The 25,391-nt window shown below is 44.0% G+C and overlaps 1 long non-coding RNA gene across 1 annotated transcript; it reads left to right on the top strand.

The window, feature by feature from the left end:
- The first annotated feature begins 4,642 nt into the window (after window positions 1-4,642).
- LOC129478307 (uncharacterized) lies at window positions 4,643-23,526 on the top strand. The gene is made up of 4 exons (XR_008656388.1): window positions 4,643-4,745; window positions 5,129-5,614; window positions 9,039-9,138; window positions 23,291-23,526. It is a non-coding gene; the product is annotated as an uncharacterized lncRNA (long non-coding RNA).
- Window positions 23,527-25,391: the final 1,865 nt, after the last annotated feature.

The following is a 25,391-nucleotide window of genomic DNA, read 5'->3' on the forward strand; positions in this document are numbered from 1 at the left end:
TGACCCAAGCAAGACAGAGGCACAGTGAGACAGCAGATTTCTCACTGAATTAAGCTGTTCTGGGATGCTCCTTCCTCCTGCAGCCACTGTAGTCAAGGGACACATTCATATCTCAGTAGGGAAGAGGCAGACAGGCCCAAAACTGAGATGCAAGGCCCAAGACATATTTGCTGAGTTTCTACACTACTCCCAGGCAGTGAAACTTTCTGCTCTCCCATGCTTGGTGCTGCCTGGAAACCCCCCAGCCCAGAAGCCCTCTTACATCTCAAGCGTATAGCTCTCCATTCCCTCTTCCTGGAGAGGCTAGGCTTCGTGACTGATGAGAAAACACTCCCCATGTTCTCTTCAAATTAAATTAAATTAAATTAATAGCATTTGCTACTTATCAACCCATTTCTCCCACCCTCACCTTTTTTTACATATCACATGTTATTAAATTCCCTTGCTATCCTTAAAGTACCAATTTTATATATGCACTCATTTTATTTATTTGTTTAATTTTTTTGTGGGGGGTACTGAGTCTCACTCTTGCCGCCCAGGCAGGAGTGCAATGGCACAATCTTGGCTCACTGCCACCTCCGCCTCTTGGGTTCAAGCGATTCTCCTGCCTCAGCCTCCCAAGTAGCTAGGATTACAGGTGCCCACTACCATGCCCAGCTTATACACACACACACACACACACACACACATATATATACATATATACACACATATATAAACATATATATACATATATACATATATACATATATACACATATATACACATATATACACACATATATGCATATATATATACACACACACACACATATATATATATATATATATGGTTTTTTTTTTTCTTTTTGAGATGGAGTCTCACTCTGTCTCCCAAGCTGGGGTGATCTCAGCTCACTGCAACCTCTGCCTCCCGGGTTCAAGTGATTCTCCTGCCTCAGGCTCTTGAGTAGCTGGGACTACAGGCACGTGCCACCACACCTGGCTAATTTTTTGTATTTTTTAGTAGAGACGGGGTTTCACCACGTTGGCCAGGCTGGTCTCCAACTCCTGACCTTGTGATCCACCTGCCTCAGCCTCCCAAAGTGCTGGGATTACAGGCCTGAGCCACCGCGCCCAGCCCTAATTTTTATATTTTTAGTAAAGATGGGGTTTCACCCAATTGGCCAGGTTGTTCTCAAACTCCTGACCTCAGGTGATCCACCCGCCTTGGCCTCCCAAAGTGCTGGGATTACAGGCATAAGCCACTGCGCCTGGCACACTCATTTTATATATGGGGAAAATGCGGATTGTTAAGATTAAGTGATGTGTTGAAATATACACCTTAACAAGAGCAGGGACTGAAACGTCGGACCTTACGTTTTCCTCACCTAGGGAGCAAAGACCATATCTTATGCACTAACCTACTTAGTGCTTCATAAAGAGTAGTAGCCCTTTTTGAATGGAATGAAAGGCCTTTCCTAATGACAAAAGCCAGCAGCACAAATCACATACAAGACACCCAGAGAAGCAACTCAACAGGGAGGGGACATGGACCAGATGGACCAGGGCTTTGCTCTATCCACTTTCTGTATTTTTACTGATAACCTACTAGGGTCAGCAAATCTCTCACCAATAATTAAAAAATAAGAACTTCAGGCCGGGCGCAGTGGCTCACACCTGTAATCCCAGCACTTTTGGAGGCCGAGGCAGGAGGATCACAAGGTCAGGAGTTGAAGACCAGCCTGACCAACATGGTGAAACCCCATCTCTACTAAAAAAATAAAAAAATTATCTGGGTGTAGTGGCACACGCCTGTAATCCCAACTACTCAGGAGGCTGAGGCAAGAGGATTGCTTAAACCTGGGAGGCGGAGGTTGCAGTGAGCCAAGATCGTGCCACTGCCCTCCAGCCTGGGCGACAGAGCAAGACTCCGTCTCAAAAAAAAAAAAAAAAGAACTTCGAATTCCAACAGGACCATAAACTTTATCTGTGAGCTTAAGGTAGGGAAATGGCTATCCTAAAATATTTGCACCTCACACTGAAATTCTTCCCTTCCGTATGCTTTGATATTCTTATTCCTTTATTCAACCATCTGGGAAATAGTGATTGAGTGTTTATTATGTGTCAGGCACAATTCCAGGCACTTTATCCACCCTCATTCTCTGCCTTCATTCATTCATTCCTCTATAAAGTCACTCATTATTTAACTGTGTGTAAGGCCTGGAATTTTCCTTGTTCTACATTTTTACTGAAATTTCTCTGGGATAATTAGGGAAGAAAGGAAGAAACCTAGGGACAATTTTCCCAGCCAGCTGCAAGAGCCTGTCCTATTGGGGTGTTGGGTTTAAATGCCCAGAGCAGGAAAGGAGCTGAGTCTCAGCCGTGCGTTTTACTGGTTGGGTGATGTGGGGAAATCGCTTACCTCCTCAGAGCTTAGTTTCATACTCATACTTACTGCATAGGGCTGTGGAGGATCATATGGGAGGGAATTCAACTACAAGTGTCAGCACAGGGCCCAGCATGGCCAAAGCTCTCAACCCTCCACAGGGTGCTGATGTAAGTTCCCAAGCAGCCTTCTTCCTGCCAACACCAGCAGGCAGGCAGCTCACACAGGCATCTTGACAGCATCAGGCAGCACATGATCTCCCCTGGTCACCTCAGGAAGGCTTCAAGGCAGGGTTACATTCGGGCAAAGGGAGTCCAATTGCAGCCTTTGTCTTTATCAGCCTGAGCAGCAACACAGACTTGGGGGACAGGGCAGTGACATTCCAATTCTCTGACGGCACACTCAAGGGAGGGGATTCTTGGAAAGAAATGAGGGTAGCGGGGGCAGACCCACTTTGCTGCAGTTTTTCTGCTTCCCTTGCATTTCCCTTTTGGGGAATTTCCATTTGCATCTCCCTCTGTTTCCAAGGCCTCCTAGGAGAGGAGGAGAGCTGCTTCTGTTTTCTGGCCTTTGTGGTTCTGAAGAGCAGCTGAGGCACCAAGGGGTTGGTGGGGTGGGAGGAGTTGTGACTGGGTTCCGGTGCCCCTCCCTGGGTGATCTACTTCTCGTGTCACAGGAAACTCTGACAGGGTAGGGGGATTACATGGCTTCTACCATGCACGGAGGTGGGCAAACATCCAGACATCTAGGATTGTTATGAGTGAATTTTTGTGCTCCCTTCCACCCAGTTCATAAGTTGAAGGCCTAACCTCCAGTATGATGATTAGGAGGTGGGTCCTTTGGGAGGTAATTCGGTTTAGATGAGGTCGTAAGGGTGGTGCCCCCACGATGGGATTCATGCCTTATAAGAAGAGACCCTAGAGAGAAGTCTCTGTTATAAGAGCATACAGTGATAAGATGGCTGTTTGCAAGCCAGAAAGTGGGGCCTCAACAGGAATCAAATCTGCTGCACCTTGATTTTGGACTTCCAGCATCCAGAATTGTGAGAAATAAATGTGTGTTGTTTAAGTACCCAGCACGAGAAGACTAAGACAAATACTCAGAGAAGAATTTTCAAGAGAAGCAAGGCATTCCTGTCCTTTGAAGTTCCCATCTGTTTTCCAGCTATATAAACACCGCAGAGTGCATGCTAAGTATGTTTGCTGCGTGAATGCAAGAACCCTCCTCTGGGAAAAGTCACAAACAAGCTACTTTACCCATTGCCTGACACAAAGGCAGCTTCCCCCTTGAATAATCTGGGATTGAAAATGAGTTCATTCAGCTATAAGCTCACCGAACGAACACCAAATTCAGCAACTGTGAGCAGTGCACTCTGTCCCTGTCCTTAATAAGTGAACAACCCAACTGTCTTCTATAAGGGTTGATCACTTTGTAATTTTGTAATGGAAACCCGCAAACGAGACCTCCAGTAATGAGAACTTCTTTGTCTTTAGCACGGCCTGGGCCACACATCCCACAGAGCGTGAAGCTCTCACAGGTCTTCAGATTGGCGATAGGAGAACGTGACTTTGAGCTTTCAGCTTTTTATCTCTCTAAAATAGGACAGAAAATCTCAGCTCTGATATTCTCTATGGGATTCCAGAACAACTTCCTTGAGTCTCAGTTTCCCCATCTGCAAAAAGAAAAGAGTCACAGCATCTACTACCTCATAGGTTTTTGGTAAGGATGGAATGAGTAATGCCTATGAGGGTGCCTTGCCAAATGTGCTACAGGTGTTGTTTGTGTGTTTTAGGGCCAAAAACCCACCTTGAAGCTCGGACCCTTCATGGAAATTGCCCTTAACTGATTGGATGACCGTGGGCAAATTAAATGAACTCACAGGGCCTCAGTTTCCTCTTCCATGAGAGGTCATTTTGAGGTCTTTCAAAGGGTTGTGAGAATTAAAAGACGGACGCCCAGCACCATGCCCGCCGCGCACACACACGGCGTTCAGTAAGTGGTTCTCTCCCCTGCACTGCGTCTGGACCTCACTTCTCCACAGAGTGGGTGGTAGGAATTTTCCAAATCGGCTCGATGTCCCCACTCCATCGCTTCATGCACTGGCCCATGACACACCCATAGTTTGGCGAAGTGCAGACTTGGAGAAACTTGGGGGAGAACGGAACCCAAGGGCCCAGCCCCGCGCACGCGCGCCGCGGCCGTCACCCAGAGCAGCGTCTGCTAGTTACCTTTCACCTACTTCGCCGCGACTCGCCGCGCGGGGTAACTCGAGGTCAGACTCGGGGCCTCACGCGCTTGCGCGCCGCCCGCTGCCCGCCGCGGCTGGGAGTCCGGAGCTTTCGTCTTGTGGTGGTTTCGGTTCGGCTCTCAAATGGAGGGTGTGAGCTTTGCAGACGTGCCCTAATTTCTGGGTCTGGCGGGGCGATATTGGGCCCTCTGAGCTGCCACCCTGGCCCTGACGCCCCATTACCCCTCGTTCCTTCCTCCCCCCATCTGTTGTCACGCTCTCCCTTTTCCCACAGCTGGCCCCTATTCAGCTGTGCCGATTGCCCCACATCCCTTCTTCCTGCAAAAGGCAGATGGGAAGGGAGCTCTGTCTGGCCTATTCCGGACAGAGCTCCGGGCTTCCGAGTGGAGCACACGCCCGCGGAAGAGCCACGTGGGCGTAAACTAAATGTTTCCATTCCTGCTGGGGAGGGGCCGGACCTAAAGACCAGGTTTCAAATGAGAAGGCGCACATTTTCTGGTTTTTGTCTTCCAGTGGCTACGTTGAAGACAGCTGGGGCTGCCGCACGCCTCGGGGTTACTGTCGGGCACCCGGCGGGCGGGGCCGGCTCTGGGGCGGGGGAGGGCTTCCTCGCCCTCAGAAACCACATTCGCAGAAACGCTTTTAACTGGCAAGGTTTCGAGTTCCCAACCACAGCACCCTCAGTGATGGTTTTCAGAAGACCTTGTTAGCTCCTCTGCTCCAGAGACCCATCCTTCGCTGACATCCCACCGATTTGGGAGCAGGAAAAAACAGACGCCTGCAAAATACCTCCTCTTCCAGTGCCCTATACCCCTCTCTGCTTACTTCGGGTCCCTGCAGTCCAGCAATAACCCCAAACGAGTGAAGGGAGGAGACATCGGTTTGTCTAGGCTCTGCCACCGACGGGTGATTTGGGATAAGTCCTTCTCCAGTATCATTATCTTCAACTGTAAAACATGAGGGTTAGTCCGAATGATCTCCAAACCCTTCAGCATTAAAGTTAGGTGATGAATCCTAAGATTTTGCAATTCTATAATGTCACGTCTCCTCCATTTCAGAGAGGGCCCGCAGGGAATCTTGTTAAGGACAACTGCCATCGAAGTTACAAGTTTGTTCTGTGACTGGAGAGTTTGAGGTCTTCTAGATGTCTTTGGCATGATGCATAACTATTTCAAGATACTAACATTTGGACAGGGCGCGGTGGCTCAGGCCTGTAGTCCTAACACTTTGGGGGGCCGAGGCGGGCAGATCACCTGAGGTCAGGAGTTAGAGACCAGTCTGGCCAACATGGTGAAACCCGGTCTTTACTAAAAACATAAAAATTAGCCGGGCGTGGCGGCACATGCCTGTAATCCCAGCTACTCAGGAGGCTGAGGCAGAAGAATCGCTTGAACCCAGGAGGCGGAGGTTGCAGTGAGCTGAGATTTACGCCACTGCACTCCAGCCTGGGCAACAGAGGGAGACTCCTTCTAAAAAAAAAAAAAAAAAAGATATTAACATTTAAGGCTAAGAATGTAGGTCATTTCCCCAGAGGACTAACAGACTCGAGGGCACACACCCCAAATTTTATTTCTTTGACTCTGCCATTGCCCCCAGAACAGTGTATAATGTAACCAATTGTTGTGGATTTATTGTTAATGAATAAAATAAAATTTGTGACGAGCAGGGATAGGGGTCCTATGCTGTCATTTTAATATGAATAGAGTTTTTTAAAACTCACAGATAAATGTATCGCATGAGAAAAAAATACAAAGGCTGAACACAGAGCAGCAATGTTAATCTGATAAATCGTAAATAAGTCTATACATTTTAATAGAGATTAGTATAAAGACCTGTAATTAGTTTTTTAAAAAACTACCAACATCATTACAAGGACAATGGAAATAATGTACCAATAAATATGGAGCTTCCTTATATTTCTACCTTATGTAATCCTCATGATGATGCTGTGAGTTAAGTCAATACACCATTATGGTTTCCATTTTACAGAGGAAGGAACTGCAGCTTAGAGAAGTTGAGCATCTTTCTCAAGGTCATGCAGCTAGCATGTGATAGAACTGAATCCAGCCAGGCGTGGTGGTTCATGCCTGTAATCCCAGCACTTTGGGAGGCTGAGGCGGGCGGATTGCCTGAGGTCAGGAGTTCGAGACCAGCCTGGCTAACACGGTGAAACCCCGTCTCTACTAAAAATACAAAAAAATCAGCCAGGCGTGATGGCACATGCCTGTAGTCCCAGCTACTTGGGAGGCTGAGACAGGAGAATCACTTGAACCTAGGAAGCAGAGGTTGCAGTGAGCCGAGATTGCACCACCACATTCCAGCTTGGGTGACAGAGCAAGATTCTGTCTCAAAAAAAAAAAAAAAAAAAAAAAAAAAAAAAAAAAAAAAATACTGAATCCAGGGTTCCTAAGGCCAGATTTTCTGCTTTAGGAGAGTGCATTTCAGTAATGGGTTTGTGTGTGTATGTGTTGGGAGTGGGGGAAGATGGGGAAGAGGCGAGATCAAATTTGTCTGGAAGTGGGAGAAGAGATGGGCATTTGTAAGTATTACTATTACATCTAATGTTTGTTGAACTTTACAGTGTTCCAGATACTGGGTTAGCATCATGCATGCATTAGTTCATTTAATTCTTCTAACAGTTTTATGAGATAAATAGTATTGTTGTCTCTTTTAGTGCAATCAATGATACCCTTGATTAAATAAGAGAGCTGAGTTGCCTAAATTCTCATAAGAAGTGGTGAAGCAAGGGTCCACTCCGGGATTGACACCAGAACTTAAGGGGGACCTTTGTTTTAGGGGTTTCCACTGGCTGAAAACCAGGAAAGAATCAGCAATGCAATTTGGGTTCAAGGAGCCAAAGGCAACTCAGATTTCGTAACTAGAAATCCAGAGTAAAGAATATAGTGGGTGGTTTTGCTCTCCTGTGTTCTGGTCAGATCCCACCTGGAAGGCTGGGCTCAGGTCTGGGCATCGTGTATGAAGATATCTACATTAACATGGCAGCCAGCAGAAACAGCTTGGGGTTGTCCAACATGCAGTTGGCTCCCTCAGGGAGGAGCTGCATTTGTCTCCTCTAATCTCTGTCATCACCTTGGGATACTTCAGATTCATAAGGCCAAGCATAACATATGAGGCAGTGTGGTGTAATGAAAACAGTGAGGGATTCGGTGTCAGACTGATGTGGTCCCATGGTCTTGACTCTGTTCACCCCTTCCCAACTAGATGACCTTGACTGTATTCTTTAATTTCTCTGGTTCTCAGTTTTTCCAGTTATAAAACTGGGGGGAATCAGACCTACTTTGCAGTATTGCTGGGAGAACTAATTGAGATAATGTGTGTTTAATAACCACCCTTGGCCGGGCGCAGTGGCTCATGCCTGTAATCCCAACACTTTGGGAGGTGGAGGCGGCCGGAATATTTGAGGTCAGGAGTTCAAGACCAACTTGGCCAACATGGTGAAACCCCGTTTCTACTAAAAATACAAAAATTAGCCTGGCATAGTGGCTCATGCCTGTAATCCCAGCCACTCAGGAGGCTGAGGCATGAGGCTCACTTGAACCCAGGAGGTGGAGGTTGCAGTGAGCCAAGAGTGTGTGCCACTTCACTCCAGCCTGGGCAACAGAATGAGACTCTATCTCCAAGAAAAAAACAATCCTCTTCTCTTTTCCATCTACATACAAACACAAATTAGAATGAGTTTAATTTCTGGCCAATAACTTAATGAAGTCCTTAAAAAGAATAATTTTTTAATCTTTAGCAAGGTTTTTGAGTGACAGAAGTAGTGGTCTTTAAAAGTTTAGCCAAGTTTTTCTTTTTTCTTTTTCTTTTTTTCTTTTTTTTTTGGAGACAAGGTCTTGCTCTGTTGCCCAGGCTGTTGCGCCATGTTGCAATCATGACTCACTGCAACCTCAACCACCTGGGCTCAAGTAATCCTCCTGTCTCAGCCTCCTGAGTAGCTGGGACCACAGGTGCATGCCACTGCACCTAATTTTTTAATTTTTGTAGAGACAGTGTCTCAATACATTGCTCAGGCTGGTCTCGACCTCCTGACCTCAAATGATCCTCCCACCTCAGCCTCCCAAAGTGTTGGGATTACAGGTGTAAGCCATTGCACCCAGCTGGCCAGATTTTTAAACAGCTGATTAGAGAGAACTTAATGGATTTTTCTGCATTATGGAACAAGACTTTGGAGTCTGGGGCAACCTGGAGTGAAGGCATAAGGAGGAAAGATAGTAGGGGCTATGGTCTGAATGCATGTGTTTCCCCAAAATTAACATGTTTCAACTTAATCTCCAGTGCCATAGTATTAAGACATGTGGTCTTTGGGAAGTGTTTAGGTCATGGGGAGAGCTCCCTTATGAATGGGATTAGTGCCCTTATAAAAAGGACTAAGGGAGCTTATTTGTCCCTTCCACCATGTTAGGATACAGTGAGAAGGTACTATCTATGAATCAGAAAGTGGGCCCTCATCTGAGCATGACCATGCTGGCACCATAATCTTGGACTTCTCAGCCTCCAGAACTGTGAGCAATAAATTTCTATTGTTTATAAATTACCCAGCATAAGATATTTTGGTATGGCAGCCCAAATGGACTGAGACACTAGGGAAAAGGAAGAGAGAGAAAGATTAAGGAATTCAGCAGGAGGCCAGATCTTAAAATGTGGACCTAGTCCAAGGCCTTAAAGAATAGAGATGACTGATACTGAATTTAAAATTGATTGGGTTCCGGGAGGTGGAAGTTGTGGTGAGCCGAGATCTCACCACTGCATTCCAACCTGGGCAACAAGAGCGAAACTCCATCTCAAAAAATATATATAAATAAATAAAATTGACGGGATTTTTGTAATGTAAAACCTCCTTTTTTCCAAACTTTAGTAAATGTCACTACATACATGAATTTCTCGCTAAGTTTCGTGTGAGTGTTAATTTGAGTTAAACATCTGTGAGATGCAATGTGGACTACAGCAAAACAATCCCTTATGAGAATAATTCTGAAGAAGCTGGTGTTGGGAGCCTGAACTAATCAAGAAATATAAGGAACCCTTTGGAATTCAAAGAACTCTTGGGAAGATGATTTGGTTTACCATAATCCATAGAAAAGGAGGTCTAAACCGCTTATCTCCATCTGAGGGGTCAGGGTAACTCCAGCTGGCATCCAAATTTCAGCTGTAAAGAGCCTAGCGTAGAGTAGGCACTTCAAAAAGTAGAATTTAAACAAATTAATTGATCTAATCCTTATGGAGCTTTTTTTATGCCAGGAACAGTTCTAAGCACTTTACATATATAACACTTTTAATCCTCATTATAACTCTCTATGGACTATTATTACCCCACTTGAAAGATGCATACACTGAGTCACAGAGAACGTACCACAGTTAGCAAGTGGTGATACCCAAGTTCAAATACAGGCACATCTATATTCTAACTAATAACTATTCTGGTCTCTGTAACTATAGCTGGCGTTACTCTGTACTGCCAAGCTGATGCAAGACTTCCTGTCCTCTGGGTGTAGGCACAATTTTAAGCTTATTGACCACTGACTATGGAAGAGGTTCCAACAGGCCAGGAAGTTATCAGGAGGCGAGGAAGTGGAGAAGAAGCTTCAAGCCTGGAGGCTTTCTGCCCATGGAGCATGTCCAGTGTGGCCAAGGAAGACATCGTCTTCCCTGGCTGTTTGTTCTCTAAGCTAGAAATTATCTTAAGGAGTTAGTAATGTGCAAAAAGTGATTGCTTTCCTGGCTGAGATGTCCTGAGGGGGATGGAAGTAAACAGACTTTGAAGGGATGGGATACTTAAGATGGCTGGAAGGCAGCCCGGGGCTCTAAGGGGATACAAGAGAGGGCACTGCAAGGGGACAGTGATGTCACCAGGACACAGGTCCCCTGAAGCCAAGGGAAGCAGTAGCTTAGTGGCTCATAGGACTGTGCCATTCTTTTCCACTCCTAGCACTCACCCTCACTCCAGGCAACCTCAGGTGGGCTCTTCAGGCCTTTGAGAGATGCCAAGGATCATGGAATTCGCTTGGAGGGAAAACATTATGGAAATCTAGGAGATGCTTGGCAGAGATGCCCCCGCCCCTCCCCCCACCAAAAAAAAAGAAAAAGAAAGCTCTTTGTGGGAACTGTGGCCATAGATTGCCATTTGTTGGAAGACCCAAAGAAAGCTAGTATAGTAAAACAGACCCAAGTTTGGAGACTGTTGTTAATTAATTTCTGTAAGCCTCACTTATCTCAAGTATAAAATGAGGATAATGACACCTACCTCACAGGGCTATTTATAAGATAAAATCAGAGAATGCAGGTGAGGATGCTTTGAAACTATAAATACACCACAGAAATGTTATTTGCATTGCTGAGAGAAACAGTGTTTGAAACATTGTTCATCAACTCAATTTCCAGCTACATTTTGGTAGTCAAAATCCAATCCCACCCCCAAGGAGAAATCAGTGTCCCCTCATCAAAACAGAAAAGAAAAACACTTCGATTTGTAATTGGTTTGCATCAGCTTATTCCCAACAGATATTCCATAATTTTTTACACTGGATCTTTCCCCTCTGCTGCTAGCTACAAAGAGAGATTACATGAGCCATCTGGCTGATGGGGAAAGTGCTTTCTCATCTTTTAAAGTATCTTCCTCATCCATCAAAGGGCTCAGCGTGATTGGATGCTTTTCTCATTTGCTCCCTCTTTCCTTCCTCTGGCAAGTCTCTGTGCCTTTCAAATTGTAAATAATTTCCCAGACACAGATTACCTTCTCTTGGGCCCTTCTGCACCCACCCCATCAACTGTCTTTTAGCTACTGATGCATTTTTCCTCTCACATTCTGGCACCCCCAAGCTCCCAAATAAAGATATTTAATAGCCATTCCTGCTCTGTAACAAGAAATCAATACACTAAAGGAAAATATAGGTTTTGGGGATGGAACAAAAAGGTTCTAGGAAGCAGAACATCTGTTGCCTTCATAAATTGTGCCAAAGCTTCTCATAAATGAGACAGTAAATTCAGAGTTTCCCCTTTGATCTCTTTCACTTCATAGACACTAAAGGTAAAGGGCTATGACTCTTTGTTTTGTACTCATTTGCTAGATTCAGTTACCAAATACATTTATGAGAAATATAGGAATTAAAAAATCTACAACTGGGAAACATCAGTCATGAATGCAGCGTCATTAAAAGGCAAGTTAATTATAATAAGAGTGTAAAAACGGTGGGCCTGAGGAAGACAGATTATCCTTTTTAAAGTTGATATAAATGAAGTCTACAAACTGATAAACACTCAAAGCAGTCAATGTAGGTTTATTCTCAAACCTACTGCGGCTTGGACTTTTACCAAGTCCACTCTTCCATCCATAACCAGGATTTAATAATAGCTATAATTATTAAATATTTATTCTGAGCATTGGGCTAGCATCTTATGTACTTTATCTCTTTCAATCTTCATAATAATATCTCGTGAAGTAGCAGCCTTGAAGATGAGGAAGTGGAGGCGATGGGCTGTTAGCCACTTTGCCCAAACTCCCCATTCTGATAAGCAGCAGGGCTGGCATGTGAACTCAACTTGTCTAACTCCAAAGTTCAGGCTCTGAAGTATTATTTAGAGTTCTTTCCCTCATTTCTGACATCGTATCTTCATTCAAATTTCCCCTCCATATTTGGTTTCTGTACTTCTCACTCTAATAAATTACTTTTATAAATATTGCTTTATTGAACAAAGCCAATCGTTGTAATTATAAGAAAAACAACAATATCAGTTATCATTGGAGGGTTTACTGAATGTCCCTGAGCTGGACCCTCACAAACACAGTTAAATTCAGGTTTGAGGAATCGTGTACTCACATCTATTCTTCATTATCATCAATGTGTCAAGAAGTAAGAGAAGAAAAATGAGAGAAAAACAAAACAACACTGGACTGAGAATCAAAAGTCCTGGAATTCTTTACTTGCAAAATTAAAATAACAGCCACTTTCTGTTTACTTCACAAAGTAATTGTGAGGCTTAAATGAGATAATGCATTTAATCATGCTTTGTAAACTGGTCAGATCTCTACAAGATGTTATAGTGAGCTATGTCAGTATTTAGTGTGTGATCTTGGCAAGCCATCATCTCTGAAGCTCGGTTTCATCACCTGAAATGGGAATCATAGTTCCTACCACTCAAGGTTGTTGTGAGGATTAAGGACTGCCTGGTCCACAGGGCAGGGTAATTGAATCTGTATTTCACTGATACTCTTTTAAAGTTTGTTTTCAAGACGCTTTCTTTCCAAGTGCTTTTCTTTCTCTTGTTCCTAGTTATTTTCTGGCAGTTTCTTCCACTCTCATCCCTGAGTTGAAGCACTCAGCTCTCTGGCCACCTCTGCATTTGTTACAGGATGGAAAGTCTTGACTGTGAGTTGTCTAGGTTCTTGGCACATTGAACAAAGAATTGAACAAAATGCACAAACAAAACAACAAAAGAATGAAGCAATGAGAGAAGACAGAAACAATGAAAGTGCAGATTTATTGAAGCGAAAGTTCATACTCCACAGAGTGGGAGCAGGCTCCAGCAAGCGGCTCTAGAGCCCCAACTACAATGTTCTTCTACTTGAGATGGAGTCTCACTCTGTCGTCCAGGATGGAGTGCAGTGGTGTGATCTCAGCTCACTGCAACATCCGCCTCCCAGTTTAAGCGATTCTTCTGCCTCAGCCACTCGAGTAGCTGGGATCACAGGTGTGCACCACCACACAAATCTAATTTCTGGTTTTTTTTTTTTTTTTCTTGGTAGAGATGGCGTTTCACCATGTTGGCCAGGCTGGTCTCCAACTCCTGGCCTCACGTGATCCGCCCACCTCAGCCTCCCGAGGTGCTGGGATTACAGGCGTGAGCCACCAAGCATGGAAGGATTGCCATGTTCTTTAGAGTTTTTATTAAACTAAAAGAATTTGGTAACACCCCTAGGTGCCCTTTACAGGCCTCCAGTTGGTTACACCCTATGAAGAACTGGCCTGCGGCCAATCAGAGGCTGAAGTGGAGACTTGGCCTGTGGTCAATCTGAGGCTAAAGTGGAAACTTCTATCTTGTTATCACAAGAGTGAGGATGTGGCCTGTATGCTGCCTAATCTTGCCTAGAACTGGCTGCACCTGCTGTTCTTTTGCTATTTGTAGCATAACAAATATCTTAACCCTTGGTTACCCTAACTCCCTATTTTCCTGCCTCACATTCATTTCCTTAAGGAGCCAACTGGCACACAGAAGCCCAACCATCAGTTTACCTACAAGACTCCCACGCCTCTAGTCTGTGCTACCAATCTCCCCAGTTTCTAACTTTTCTCTTTTCTGAGATCTTCTAGCCCCATACTTGGGATCTTGTTAAACTCCAGCTTCTGATTTAGCAGGGCTGGGGTTGAGCCTGATTTTGCAGTTCTAGCCAGCTTCCAGGTGATGTCCATGCTGCTGGCCCATGAATTACACTTGAGAAGCGAGGATCTAGCTTAAATGCTACACCAGAAATCACCTGACCAGCATCTCTCAGATCCTGTAGTCTTCACAGCCGTTTACTAGATCTTTTCAACAAGGCTGTCATAGGCTCTTAACCGTCTGGACTTGTGTGACAGAAGCCACTAGGCTTCTCCTAATTCCATCTCTTTCTCAATGATGATAAAGCCTCCTCTTCCCCCATTTTTAGGTAGGCACTTGGCCATCCGGAATAAAACACAAAGTGTCCTCATTTTCCATCCAACTAGGAATGGCCATGTGACTACACTCTAGATATAAGCAGAAATAGTTTGTGATACTTTTGGAAAGTTTCCTTAAAGGGAGGGAATAGGCCATTTTCTCTCCTTTTCTTCCTTCCTGTTGGTTGCAATGGGGTCATGGTGACTGAAGCTCAACAGTCATCTAAGGCCAACAGGTGGGTGTGGCAAGCAGAGCAGTAGTGTGGAGCAAACCTGGCTTCTCCAGACTTCTTTCACACGAGAGGGAAATACGAGGCTTTTCCACTTAAACCGCTGATATTTGGGGTTCTCCATGTCTCACAGTTTAATCCTAACTAATAGATGCTGCTTACTAATGAACTCCCCTCCATGTCTCTGTCCAGCAGAACCAGCTCAAGTGTTCCACCCTAGCCTCTGAGGGGTATGACAGTTTCAGCACTCCCCCAGCCTCTACCTGAGTCATTCCCTCAGCCCCAGGTTTTATCATTTTCTACGGAACTCTTTTCTCCTCCCAATCCCTGCCTCAATTGTCCTCTAGGAATCACCTGGTAGCTTTGTTTGAAACACAGACTAGAGTTTCTCCGGTCCTAGGCCTAGCAGGGGTCCAGCGATCTGCATTTATCTGGAGTGATTTTGATGCAGGTGGTTTGTGGACCAAATATTGAGAAACACTGCCCAAAGCTTTTTTTTTTTCTTTTTGGCTAATTTATAAAATTGGGAACTATTTCAATCATACAGAAAAAAAACAGAGTAGCGTAACAAATACCTTAGTACCTACCACCTAGCTTTGTCAAATTTTACTTATTTTAACTGTTGTAAGCTATGCCACGCTACATGAATTAACAAAAATGTATCTATTGTTCTGTTGATGGACATTTGGTTTTGTTTAGTTTTTTTTAAACCAAATTTTGGCTATTAAAAATAATGCTGGAATTACATTCTTGAATGTAGCTCCTTGTGCACACTTGGGAACATTTAAAATATACTCCACATGCAGCTTATGCTTGCATCACAACTATCTAAGGCACTTTATGTACATTACTCGACTTTGAAATCTATTTTTTTTTTTTTTTTTTGAGACGAAGTCCTGGAGCAGGCGCAAGCGCAGTGGCGCCATCTTGGCTCACTGCAACCTCTGTCTCCTCGGTTCAAGTGATTCTTCTGCCTCAGCCTCCCAAGTAGCTGGGGATTACAGGCATGTGCCACGCTGCCCAGCTAATTTTGTATTTTTATCAACATTGAAATTTTATAACAACCTTGAGAGAGGACACAGGAAAAGCCTTATGAACCTTATTTTCCAGGACAGTAAACAGCAGCTGAAGAACGTGAAGTGTATTTCTCAAAATCAACCTGCAAGAAAATAGAAGCAGCAGAACCTGAAGCCAGGACTATGGGGTCTGGGCCCTTTGCTCCTAGCCCAGCTCTTCTTCCTCTAATTGGTCTAATCACCAATGCATTCATGTGTCTTTATCATTCACATTTCAAACAACTAGTATGGTAGACATTGCTGGTTGCCTACCTAATATTTATTTGTCCTTTCTTCGTTGTTAGCAGAGCGTTAGTTTCGTTTGGGATGGCAATATGCCTAGTTTTTATTTTTTAAAAAAGAAACATTACTCCCCATTTCCCACAGTGCTGGGCAGGAGTGGGGGTGGGGTGGAAGACTGTGACTCAGGTTTGCCACTGAAGCTATGAGAAAGTCTGCTGGGAAGTCACCAGAAAGTCTTGTTTTTCTGATGTCTGTGTTGTCATCCCCTTCCTTCTTAGCGTGCTTCTGCTGCTTTTTGTCTGAAACAAGGATGAGAGGCTGGAGGTAGAGCCTCCACCTTGAATCATGAAACTGAGGCCACATGTGGAGTCTGCCAAATCAAATCAACAGGGTGTATCGGTTTGTTAGGGCTGCTGTAATAAAATACCACTGACTGAGTGGCATAAACGACTCACAGTTCATGGAATTCCAAGATTGAGGTGTGGGAAAGTTTGGTTTCTCCAGAGGCCTGACTCCTTGTCTTACAAATGGCCACCTTTTTGCTGTGTCCTCACATGACTTTTCCTTTTTGTGAACTTTCCCTTGGCGTCTCTCTGTGGGTCCAACTGCCCCATTAGATTGGATGGAGGCTCACCCTACCAGCCTCATTTGAATTTAATTACTACTTTAAAGGCCCTATCTCAAAATAGGTCACTTTCTGAAGTCCTGGGTTTAGGACTTCAGCATATGAGTTTGGAGGAGAGGGACGCAATTCAGCCCGTGACACAGGGAGAACCCGAATCCTAGGTGGCATCACGAGGCCTCCATACCAGCCTCAGTGCCCACCTGTAAGGTTCTGTGTACATGAGAGAAAGAAACTTGTTTTGGATTACGCCTTCATAGTCAGGTTTTTGTTCAGGGCAGCCAAATACAATCCCTAACTGATACAAATAATTTCACTTCATTCGTTTGTGTTTGCTCCTCTCTTTCTTTGAGTCCTTTATGGACTGGGGCCGTCTCTTACGTTAGATCAGGTTCTTGGACTACGCTGGTCTGTATATAGGTAATGATAGGTAAGTGTTTTGGGCTAATTAACTAAAATTTCATCTTTAAGATGGCAAATTCCAGGCAATTTGAGGCCCTCCCAAATCCATTAAGTTGAATGATTCTGATTCTCTGCCACAAGATCATCTAATTTTTACTTTAATCTGACTTTCAAAAAGTTTCTCTGGCTAAGAATGCAAGTGAGTTATCATATGTGAAATAATGATTTAAACATTGCCTTCATAAACTTCGACCTTTGTGTGTGTAAGTTTTAAGTAGTAACATAAGCCGTAACATTGAAAGTAAGATCCAACATAATAATCACTTATTTCTTTGAAAATTACGGTTAATTTCTAAGGCTGGAAAGTCAAATGATACAGAAAGAGGTTTTGACAGCTCTGCTGAAATGTATCTAGAGAAACTTCTGTTTTGAATAAAGTGAACTATTGTTCATCAATATTTCACTTGAACCCTGTCAGCATCCTCTTGATAACTGCATACTTCTTTTTATGCTTGTCTTCAGGAATGCTGAGCTAACTCACAGTAGGGCTTTGCTGAAATACTAATAATATGATTGGCATGCATTTTGTAAATATAAAGTACTAACCACATGCACAAAACAATAATATGGCACTATCTAGGCAAAGACATGCTGTCTGATGCAACCCTGGAAGAGGCATTAAAGTATTACAAAAATAGTCATCTAGCTATGTTCAATGTACAAAGTTAAAATTCTAAATGTGTGTTTTGGAGATACCATGAAATAAATTATATTTTCTTTTTTCTTTTTCTTTTCTTTTTTTTTTTTTTAATTGAGTTGGAGTCTTGCTCTGTCACCCAGGCTAAAATGCAGTGGCGCGATCTTGGCTCACTGCAACCTCCGCCTCCCAGGTTCAAGCGATTCTCCTGCCTCAGCCTCCCAAGTGGCTGGGATTACAGGCGCCTGCCACTGCGCCCAGCTAATTTTTGTATTTTCAGTAGAGACGGAGGGGCGGGGGGGTCTCACCATCTTGGCCAGGCTGGTCTCGAACTCCTGACCTTGTGAACCACCTGCCTCGGCCTCCCAAAGTGCTGGGATTACAGGCGTGAGCCACCATGCCTGGCCAACTATTTTATTTTCTAATTTTAAATTGTTACTTTCTAGTAGTGTATAGTCTTGCCTGTAATTTAAACAATAATTCACTTAGGAGTATCAAGTTCATACTTAATAGTATACTCATTCATACAGAATCAACTATACTGTTATAAATAAATAGTTAAAAATTAGTATTAACAGTTTATAGATGGGCTGTTATTTATGAAAACAAATGTTAAAACTATTAAAATGGAAATTAGAGCCTGATCTCTCTTCAAACAAAAAATTCTTTGCTTTTCCAGCAACACAGAGTTGTTTTTTGTTTTGTTTTGTTTTGTTTTGTTTTTTTGAGACAGGGTCTCACTCTGTCACCCAGGCTGGAGTGCAGTGGCACAATCACAGCTCACTATAGCTTTGACCCGTCAGGCTCAAGTGCTCTTCCTTCCTCAGCCTCTCAAGTAACTGGCACTATAGGTGTGCACCACCATGCCTGGCTAACTTTTAAAAAATGCTTAGTAGACATCAGGTCTAGCTATGTTGCCCAGGCTGTTCTCAAATGCCTGAGTTCAAACAATCCTCCCCTGCCTTGGCCTCCGAAAGTGCTGAGAATACATTGCACCTGGCCCAGTTTATTCATTAATTCAACAAATATTTAGATGACTATTATATGCCAGGCATGAGGAAAGGGACTAAAGAGAGTTGTAAGGATTAAATGGGGCAACATATATGAAAACATCCTGTATGCTCTTGGTTGCTACTGATGAGAACCAATAACAGAAGGGCCTCAGATAAACAGAGAGGCAGTCTAGAATAAAGATGGAAATAATGCAATAGTCTCTTCTGATAAGGGCTTTTAAATGGAAAGTGAGAATTTGGGGACTGATTTCTATAACAGTGGGCAAATTACTGCAGTGCCTTAGGAAGGTAAGCAAGGCCAGAGAAAAATGGAACTGTAATGGGATGGAGGATTTGGAATGATGGATCAAAGAAGATGAACTTCTACCACGAAGAGTTTGAGAACATGCTTGTCCAGTGATCACCAGACCTGATAGAGAGGACTTTAACTGACCATGAAGTGGGAGGGGAAAGATGCCTAGATAAACCTGTTAAACCTGTTACCATGGAGTAGGCATAGTTCAGAGAGAGGAAAAATGGTATAGGAGTTACCTAGTGAGTCACGTGAAAAAAGAAGTGGGATAGGACTTGGAAACAATACTTTGAGCTTCATAAATCCATATGCCAATGGGTGGTATCTAGGTAATAAACAATATGCACTAGAAATTATAACAGAGGACAGTAACTGGAATCTTTTAAAGCCTGTTGAGCCATGGTAGTACGGGAATCAACCTGCTGCCAGTTCCTATTGCATCAGATAAGAGGGCATCTGTGATACTGAATGTGAATTACCTACCATGGTGCCTAGCACAGAGTGGTTATTATTTGAAACAGAAAGAAAAAATAGCTATAAAGTCCTTGCAAATTCCTTGTCTTCCCATCGCCCTTGCTCCTATCTCAGTATATACACCATAATCTATTCAATTTTGCAAGCCTAGAAACCCAACACTCTCCTAACTTTATGAAGAGGAGCAAACACCAAGTCTTGTTGCTTCTACCTCATAAACTATTTTGGCATCCCCCCACTTTTCTGCCTTCCTACTATCACCACTTTATTATAATACCATCATTTCTGGGTGGCCATTGTTTTAAAACAAAATCGATTTGTGTCACTTTCTGCATAAGACCCATCGCTATTTCCTATCACTCTGGGTAAAAACAAAGACAACACTTGGACATAGCCTGTAGCACCCAATTGCTCTGGCTGCCACCTGGCTCTCCAGCCTCATCTCTCTGTCATTTTCTGCTCAACTTTGATCCTAAAATATGTCAGGCTCCTTCTTGCCTTAAGTCTTTGCATGTGCTATTGCATTTGCCTAAAACACTTTCCCCTGCCATCTTTGCCTAGTTAATTCCTGTTTATCTTTCGGATCCCAGTTTACCTGTTGATTTTCTTTGGCAAAGCCTCTCCTGACCACCTATACTAAGGCAGCAATCCTATCATACACCTTTGAGCATCTTTTGCTTTCTCTCATCATAGTTTATAACTAGTTTTTTTGTGAAATTATCGTTTTTTTTTTTTTTTTTTTTTTTTTTTTTTTTTTTTTTGAGACGGAGTCTCGTTCTCTTGCCCAGGCTGGCGTGCAGTGGCACAATCTTGGCTCACTGCAAGCTCCGCCTCCTGGGTTCATGCCATTCTCCTGCCTCAGCCTCCCAAGTAGCAGGGACTACAGGCGCCCGCCACCAAGCCCGGCTAGTTTCTTTGTATTTTTAGTAGAGACAGGGTTTCACCGTATTAGCTAGGATGGTCTCGATCTCCTGACCTCGTGATCTGCCCACCTCGGCCTCCCAAAGTGCTGGGATTACAGGCGTGTGCCACGTGAAATTATCTTTTAATGGATCTCTCTCCTCCAGATATAAACAGCATTACGGGCAGGGATCATGTTTGTTTTGCTCACTGTTATAGCCCTAAAATCTAGCAAAACGCCAGGCAAATGATGAGATTCTCACTGTACGTTCGTTAAATAAATAGAGCACCTGTAATCTGTATCTGATTGAAAGATTATATTGTTTACAAAACTACTACAGTACTAGACGTTGCTGGTGGAGGAGGCTGTGCATGTGTAGGACCAGGGAACATATCGGAACTCACTGTACTTTCTGCTCAATTTTGCTGTGAACCTAAGACTGCCCTAGAAAACAGTCTTTTTTTTTTTTTGAGGTGGAGTTTCACTCTTGTTTCCCCGGCTGGAGTGCAGTGACGCAATCTCGGCCCAAGGCAACCTCCGCCTCCCGGGTTCAAATGATCCTCCTGCCTCAGCCTCTTGAGTAGCTGGGATTACAGGTGCGTGCCACCAAGCCCGGCTAATTTTTGTACCTTTTTTTAGTAGAGATGGGGTTTCACCATGTTGGCCAGGCTGGTCTTGAATGCCTGACCTCAGATGATCTGCCCGCCTCAGCCTCCCAAAGTGATGGGATTACAGGCGTGAGCCACCATGCCCAGCCCAAAACAGTCTATTAAAAATTAAAAAGAAAACTACTATGAAAAATTTATACATAATTAGGGAGTGGCCAGGCATGGTGGCTCAGGCCCATAATCCCAGCACTTTGGGGGCCTGAGGCGGTGGATCACCAGAGGTCAGGAGTTCGAGACCAGCCTGGCCAACATGCTGAAACCCCGTCTCTACTAAAAATACAAAATTAGCTAGGCATGGTCACGATCGCCTGTAATCCCAGCTACTTGGGAGGCTGAGGCAGGAGAACCACTTGAACCCGGCAGGCAGAGGTTGCTGTGAGCCGAGAGCTCACCACTGCACTCCAGCCTGGGCGATAGAGCGAGACTCCGTCTAAAAAAAAAAAAAAATTGAGAGAATAGTATAATGGATCCTCATGGACCTACTACCTTAGATCTTAATATAATTTGAGTGTTTGAGGAGACTCCTGGAATCATTTCTTTTTAAATTGACTTCAAATTTCATGACTGATATCACGAGAATAAAATGATTTACTTACATATCCTGTGCAAGTGATAAATGATAATTCCTTTGCCTTCTGGATTTTGGATTTTTGTGTCCCTAAAGGATCCTAGCGCCCTTTCCCAGCTATCTGAGTTTGGTGGAACAGCAGGGCACGTGGCATTGACCACTTTGCTATGTTATTTGGATATCAGAGTGCACTGGCCATCTCAAAAGCATTTGAAACTGACATGAAAACCTTAATTCATTTCAATGATCACTTACCCTTACACTTCAGCACTTTTGGACAAAAGCACAGACAATTAGCCACTGTGAGCTATATAAAAAAAATAATGATTTGAAAACAGAATGACTAAGATTTTTACCCAAAGAAATACAGTTCTTTGAATGTTTTGGGCTGCATCCCACCCCCCAGGGTTTTTGTACTTGCTGTACCTCTGTTCAGATGATGCTACTGTCTGGATCGACCAAACCCCCATTTACCCTTCAGATCTCAATTTGAGTGACCCTTTTCCTGGGAAGCCACTGCCCATCCTCCTCCCCGCCCCCAGCCCCCGACATAGATGACCTTCTCTGTGTTCCAGAGTTACTCTTTGCTAACCTCCGACCCACTTGTCTGTCTTCCCAGCTGTCTGTAAGGTATGTGAGAGAAGAACCACTGATCTGTATAGTGGGGACTTATAATGTAGGAATTAAGTAACAAGATACAAACTTTGGAACTTGAAGCCTGGATTCAAATATGATCCCAGCACTTACTGGCTGTGGGGCCCTAGGCAAGTTCTTAAATCTGAGCCTCAGTTTTGTCATACCTTATGTGAAGATGCTAATACCCATATCACAGTTGTCATGAGGTTTGTGGAAAATTATGAGTATAAAGCAATTAGAAGAGTGAGTTCCTAGCTTAGACTTAACACTCAATAAAGATATGCAGAATGAAAGAGAAACAAAAAGAAAGAGGAAAAAGAGGAAGGGAGTAGAGTGAATGATTGCCCAAGCAAAAAGCCAACAAGAAAAATCCCCGCAACTGAGATTCTAATCTTGAGGGTTGCTCTTCTCTATTTAGCTATGGCCAGATTACAGGAACCTTAACGTTTTGAAGTTCAAAGCATATAGTTTTCAAACTACATGTTTGCACTCAAGACTTTTATGGAGAAAAACAAAGTTTTTTAATTCTTTTAAAGTCACTACCCTGAAGGGGAACGCGTGGGGCTACTTTCTTATTTCTCCTCAGGGGCTGATTTGATTTTCATCTTTCTGCTATGCTTTTGTACTCTGGGGCTCATCCATACTTAGATGGCCTCATGTCCTTATTTATTTGAAAATTATATTGACTGAGCACCAATGAGTACAGAACATTACAGCTAAAACAAATATGAAATAATATGGTCTTTTCATGGCTGGGCACAGTGGCTCACGTTTGTAATCTCAGCACTTTGGGAGGCCAAGGTGGGTGGATCACCTGAGGTCAGGAGTTCAAGACCAGCCTGGCCAACATGGTGAAACCTCGTCTCTACTAAAACTATAAAAAATTAGCCAAGTGTGGTGGCGCGTGCCTGCAGTCCCAGCTACTCGGGAGGCTGAGGCAGAAGAATCACTTGAACACGGGAGGCAGAAGTTGCAGCTGAAATTGTGCCATTGCACTCCAGCCTCAGCAACAAGAGTGAAACTCCATCTCAAATAATGATAATAATAATAATAATAATGTGGTCTTTTCAACTTTGCTTGCCTGTATCACCCAGAGTTTGGCAACATTAATTGTGCATGAAGCAAAGTGGTGTTATTAAGAGATTCAATATGTATAGCTGTTGGGACTCTCATTGCTGGGATGGTGGCTCTGAATCACAGATACTTTCATTTTTCTCAGAACAGTTCAACTTGGAGCACCTGCTACATGCCCCACGCTGTGACAGACTCTCAGGGGACACCAAGGGAAATAAGGCCCAGCTCCTGCTTCAAAGAGCTGACCATCAACTGGCGGGGATTAGACAATGAGAGAAGTCCAAGCTAAAGAAAGTGCCGCAGGAGAAACATGAGGTGCTTGAGGTTTCAATGGAGGGAAAGGATATATCAGGTTGGAGATACTAACAAAAGACTTTATTCATTCATCCATGTATATTCAATGAAAATAATTATTGGGCGCCTACTATATACCAGGCACTAAGTTAGCTATCAGGAATAAGATATAAGTAAGCCATTATTCCTAGCCTCAAAGACTTCATAAAAAAGTAGGAGGAACACACATGTAGAAAAACGATAATATTCATTAATTCATTTATTCACCATTTAATGAGTATCTATTAAGTCCCAAGCTCAAGATTGGTGAGAAGAAAGGTCTCTGTGGTAAAGGAACCCACAGTCTAGCCCAGATGATAGGTGTATGAACAGAACATTTCTATGTAAAGTAGTGTGTTCAGTGCTGTGATAGGTATGTTAAAAAAAAATGCGGCCGGGCGCGGTGGCTCACGTCTGTAATCCCAGCACTTTGGGAGGCCGAGGCGGGCAGATCACGAGGTCAGGAGATCGAGACCATCCTGGCTAGCACGGTGAAATCCCGTCTCTACTAAAAATACAAAAAATTAGCCGGGCGAGGCGGTGGGCGCCTGTAGTCCCAGCTACGCGGGAGGCTGAGGCAGGAGAATGGCGGGAACCCCGGGGGCGGAGCCTGCAGTGAGCCGAGATTGCGCCACTGCACTCCAGCCTGGGTGAAAGAGCGAGACTCCATCTCAAAAAAAAAAAAAAATTGCAAAGTCTCAAGATAGAGGGTGAAGGGCAATAAACTCTGGGGTCAGAGAAAGCTTCTGTAGAGAACACAACGGAGGGAGTATTACAGGATGAAGGAGCTTTTCAGGTAATTACAGAGAGGCAGGAGGAAGAGTATCTGAGGCAGGTTGTACCAATGTGGCTGGAATAAGAAGAGTAGAGATGTACCAGAGACAGAGGGTGGCCAAATGGTGCAAGGCTTTAGAGCCCTTCAGCTGAAAGAATGGAATGTCAAGGTATAATGACCACTCAGAGGAGCAGGTAAGCAACTGAGTGCAGGGTGTGGATGGAATCTCAGGGAAGGGTTCCCGGTGGAGTACATATCTGAGAGTTTTAAGTAATGTGCAGGAACTTGCTAAGAAGAAACAGCATTCCTCAGAATGGATTTTGCAGGTGAAAATAATGGAGAGAAGAAATTTCAGAAAGAGTCAACAGCTTGCGCAAAAGCAAAGAAGCAAAAAGCCCACGTATATACAATCAGGGAGAGGTGAGAGCCTGTGAAGGCCGCTCTTCACGTGTCTCTAAACTCAGCGAACTCTGTGTTTCTGCCCTGACTCTGCTCATTGTACAACATGGGGGAGGGGTCCTCCTTCCATCCCTTTCTCCTCTTCAAGGGTGACTCTTGGGTACTCAGAGTTTTATGAAATTAGGAGACCAAACTTGTTTTGCTTGTTTTTTTGAGACAGAGTCTTACTCTGCTGTGCAGGCTGGAGTGCAGTTGTACGTTCTCGGCTCACTGCAATCTCTGCCTGCCGGGTTCAAGTGATTCTCATGTCTCAGCCTCCCGAGTAGATGGGATCACAGGCATGCACCACCATGCCAGGCTAATTTTTGTATTTTTAATAGAGACGGGGTTTCACCACGTTGGCCACTCTGGTCTCGAACTCCTGACTTCAGGTGATCCGACTGCTTCAGCCTCCCACAGAGCTGGGATTACAGGGGTGTGCCACCGCACCTGGCCCAAACTTGTTTTTAAGGCCTCCAGATCAACCGTGGCTGCTACAGGCTTAAGAGTACTGTGGCAAAAAAAAAAAAAAAAAAGGCTCTAGGCTCCAATGCAGAAGTGACCAGGCTGAGCTCCTCCTTCCAGACTACTGACGCACACCAAAGCCCTCTGCCCTATGTTAGAGGCTGGGGACGCCAACAAGGACCATTCCTGGTTTTTCCTTCTGGGTTTGGAATTTACTAAGAAATAAGACCAGGAGGCAGA

This window comes from Symphalangus syndactylus, chromosome 3, assembly GCF_028878055.3.
Source record: "Symphalangus syndactylus isolate Jambi chromosome 3, NHGRI_mSymSyn1-v2.1_pri, whole genome shotgun sequence".
Taxonomy (NCBI): Eukaryota; Metazoa; Chordata; class Mammalia; order Primates; family Hylobatidae; genus Symphalangus; species Symphalangus syndactylus.